Source organism: Pinus tabuliformis, chromosome 3_1, assembly GCF_031772625.1.
Source record: "Pinus tabuliformis cultivar Carrire ecotype Pingquan chromosome 3_1, CPIR1, whole genome shotgun sequence".
In the NCBI taxonomy this organism is placed as follows: domain Eukaryota; kingdom Viridiplantae; phylum Streptophyta; class Pinopsida; order Pinales; family Pinaceae; genus Pinus; species Pinus tabuliformis.
This window is the reverse complement of record NC_142301.1, coordinates 15,317,791-15,322,207: the sequence shown is the minus strand read 5'-3', so window position 1 is coordinate 15,322,207 and position 4,417 is coordinate 15,317,791.

Sequence of the window (4,417 nt, the reverse complement as noted above, 5' to 3'; positions counted from 1 at the left end):
CGGATTGTAAGTTACAAAATGTACAACGGTAAAGAAACACACTTTACCTAACTCTAACCTAACTCTATGCTAGACCAAGTTGAACTTAACTATATCCTATGTGTCGGAATATCCTAACATCCCCCCTTAAGAACAACTTGGGATAGGATTGAAGGATTTACAAATATGACACAATAGGAGAAGGAAGGAGGCACTAGAGCCTATCCCCCCTTAGTGACAACTTCCTGAACTCCAAGCATATATCGAAGTTTAGTGAACTTCGCCTCTGTGAGAGCCTTTGTGAAGATGTCTGCAACCTGATCATCCGTTGGACAATATTGCACTTCAAGAACATGGTCATGAATGAGCTTTCTGATGAAGTGCATGTGTAGTTCAATGTGTTTGCTGCGCTGATGCTGGACTGGATCTTTGCATAGCTGAATGGCACTTTGATTATCACACCAAAGTGTGGTTGGATGCTGCTGCTCAAAGCCAAATTCGGATAGGATCTGACGAAGCCACAAGGCTTCCTTACTAGCTTCCACGGCACCACGATACTCTGCTTCTGCTGACGAAAGAGAAATGGCAGCCTATTTCTTACAAGCCCATGTAATAGGTCCTGAACCAAGAGTGAAGACATAACCGGCAGTAGACTTCCGATCATCAAGGTCACCAGCCCAATCAGAATCAGTGAAACCAACTAACAGAGGAGCTGCTTTGGCACTGTAATGAATCCCAAACTGTACTGTACCTCGAACATAACGAAGTATTCTTTTAGCTGCTTTCCAATGACTTTCACGGGGGTTTTGCATAAAACGAGCAACAAGGCCAACAGCAAAGGAAAGATCAGGACGAGTATGGGTTAAATACAAGAGTTTTCCGACAAGTTGACGGTATAAGGTAGCATCAACTTCAGGAGAAGTACAAGAGACTGAAAGTTTGACTCCAGACTGAAAGGGAGAAGGGGCTGGCTTACAGTCTTCCATGTGAAAATGACGAAGAATATCACAAGCATACTTGGACTGGGAAAGGAAAATACCTTCTTGGGATTGCAAGAATTGAAGACCGAGAAAATAGTGTAAGTGTCCTAAGTCTGTCATTTCAAATTTCTTTTTAAGGCTGGACTTCACATGGTTTATAAGGTTGGGATCACTACCAGTAAGAATAAGATCATCAACATAAAGAACAAGGATGATAAGAGAGTTGCCCACTTTCTTGGTGTAGACAGTATTGTCAGAATGACACCTAGAAAAGCCAGATTCTAAAAGAAAGCTATCCATTTTGGCATACCAAGCCCGAGGAGCTTGTTTGAGGCCATAAAGGGATTTCTTAAGTCGACAAACGAGGCTGGAGTCTGTTTGTATGAAGCCAATGGGTTGTTCCATATAGATTTCTTCCTGCAAGTCCCCATGCAAGAAGGCAGATTTAACATCCATTTGATGGACTTCCCATTTTAAAGAGGCAGCAAGGGAAAGAACAAGGCGGATAGAGTTCATTTTGGCAACTGGAGAGAAGGTTTCAGTGTAGTCAATGCCTTCAACCTGTGAAAAGCCCTTAGCAACTAGACGAGCCTTATGTTTATCAACTTTGCCATCTGGTCCATACTTGGTTCTGTAAACCCATTTGCATCTAACAAGTTTGCGTCCCTTTGGTAGAGGAACAAGATCCCATGTATCATTTGTTATCAATGAATGATATTCTTCATTCATAGCTGCTTCCCAATGTGGATGGCCTGAAGCTTCTGCAAAAGTGTCAGGATCATGATTTACTGGAGCTTGAGCCAGTAAAGAAGAGGCTCTTTCAAACTGAGAACGTGTACGTCGCTGATCTGTAGGATCACCGGCAAGATCACCTGCTGCATCCCGAGTAGCACGGACCCATCTTGGAAGTTGAGGATCCTGAGAAGGTGGGGGAGGATTATCATCCTCGCTTTCATCATCAGAAGAAGAAATGTTTTCAAAGATAGAAGAGATAGGAAGAGGTGGCACATCCGCCGGACTAGGCTCGCAGGCCGATTTATTTTCATCAAATTTTACATCTCTTCTAATGATAACATTTTTGGACTTAAATGGAATAAGTCTATAACCTTTTACATCTTCAGAATATCCAACAAAAGTACATTTCTCACTTTTAGGTTCTAAAGCTTTATGCTTTTCATCTGGAATATGGGCCCATGCTTCACTTCCAAACACACGAAAGTGACTTACATCTGGTTTAATGGAACTCCAAGCTTCTTCTGGAGTGATATTCTCTAGAACCTTAGTAGGAGTGCGATTGATTATATAATTTGCACAATTAATTGCTTCGGCCCAAAAACTAAGACTGAGTCCTTTAGATTGCAGCATACAATTAGCCATTTCCTTTAAGGTGCGATTTTTCCTTTCAGCTACACCATTTTGTTGTGGAGTGTATGGAACAGTATGTTGCATTTGAATTCCATTTTCGGTGCAAAAGTTGATGAATGCGTTTTTAACATATTCTCCACCATTATCAGTTCTTAGCTTAAGAATTTGATGTCCAGATTGTTTTTCAACAAATGCTTTGAAGGCCAAAAAAGTGCTAAATACTTCGCTCTTGAGTTTTAAGAAGTATACCCAAGTGCGTCTAGAGAAATCATCAATGAAAGTTAACAAGTACTTGCAGCCAGAGAATGAAGCAACAGGAAGAGGACCACATAAATCACTGTGCACAAGCTGTAAAGGGGCTGAGGCGTGCCAAGAGGCACGTTTGTCAAAACTGTCCCGATGATGTTTTCCGAGTACACATCCGGAACAAACACCATCTTTGCAAGATACCATAGGAAGACCTGTCACCATATTTTCTTTACATAGATGCTGAAGGGAGCGATAGTTTAAGTGACCAAACCGCTCATGCCAAAGTTTGCTCACTTCATCATTATGAGCAACAAACACTGAGGGAAGATGGGATGACCCAAAGTTGTGAAACTTATACAACCTTTTGGAATCATCAGCAAGACCAGTAGCTAGAATCTGTTTAGGATCTTTTAGATCCTTGATTACAACATCATGAGGTGAAAATTCAACAATTTTACCTTCACCTGAATGAGTTATCTGATAGACAGATAGAAGGTTGCAGGATAAGTTTGGAACACATAATACATCATCGAACTGACCATTGTCTAGATGAACAGTTCCAGTCCCTACAACATTAAGAGATCTATCATCACCAACATATATATTTTTGGTGTTACAATCATTTAAAGAAGAAAACATGGCTTGGTTTTTGGCCATGTGACAAGAGGCTCCAGAATCAATGAGCCACTCATGAGAATGAGAAGAAGAAGAAGATACATTTAATGCATAACCAGACTGAGATGATTGACGATGACATGCAGAAAGTGCCGTTCCGGAAGTTGAAGTTGAAGTAGGCTCCAGATGGATGTTATGTTTCTTCATTGCGGCTTCCAAGGCTTCCATCTTCTTAAAGCATTTAGATTCTAAGTGGCCATCTCGATTACAAAAGTTACAATGTCTGTCAGTCCTCTTCCATTTGTTTTTATTGGTCTTGTCATTTTGCTGAAATGATCTTTCATCTTGAGGCTGAGTTGGTTTAGGACCATTCCTTTGAGGATAAGACTTCTTAGGATTCTTTGAATTTGGTTGCTGCTGGGCGGCTAACGCTTTCGAGGAAGAGTTTCCAAGATTAAGAAGACCAAGGTGTAAGAGTTTTTCTTGTTCTCTTATTAAGGAATCACAAAAGGAGTCAAAGGAAGGGGGTTTGTAGTCTTTGCCTTGACAAATGAAAGCTTCCCTTGTAGAATGGAAAGTGGAAACAAATACAGAGTAGGCTGGTCCCAACTTAGTAAGGATGGAATAAATAAGGTTACCATCTTCTTTCTTAACTTTAACACCTTCCAAGAGATATCTAAGGGTCTTGAATTTGGACAAGAAATCTTCAATGCAAGAAAAATTATTAGGATCCAAAGTAAGCAACTCATTCTCAAGTTGATGGGCTCTAATTTCATTTTTAATCCCAAAAACTTTAGCAAGTTTTTCTAATGCTTCATGAGGAGTTTCAATTTCTGCAATGTGGAATCTAAGATCAGGAGAAACAGACATTCCTATCAAACCACGTGCTTGATCTTGTCTATTTTCCCATTTTTCGGCCTTGTCTTCATCTTTGGGTTTCTTCTCTTGGTCTGTGGCTATTCTGAAGAGACCTTTACTTCTAAGTAAATCTCCCATGTAGGCTACCCATTGGAAGTAGTTAGTGCTGTCAAGAATGACTTGGCATGGACTTTCCATTTTTTGAAAAAAAAACTGAAGCTGAAGATGCTGAAAGTAAGTGGTCCAATGGATAGATCTCGAAAAAATAGGCGGTTTTAAAAAAAACGGCTCTGAAAAAGGCTTCCGGATGAAGAAGATATGGCTTTTTGAAAAAAAATTGTTGACGTTGCCGGCAAAGTGCGCGAATGTGC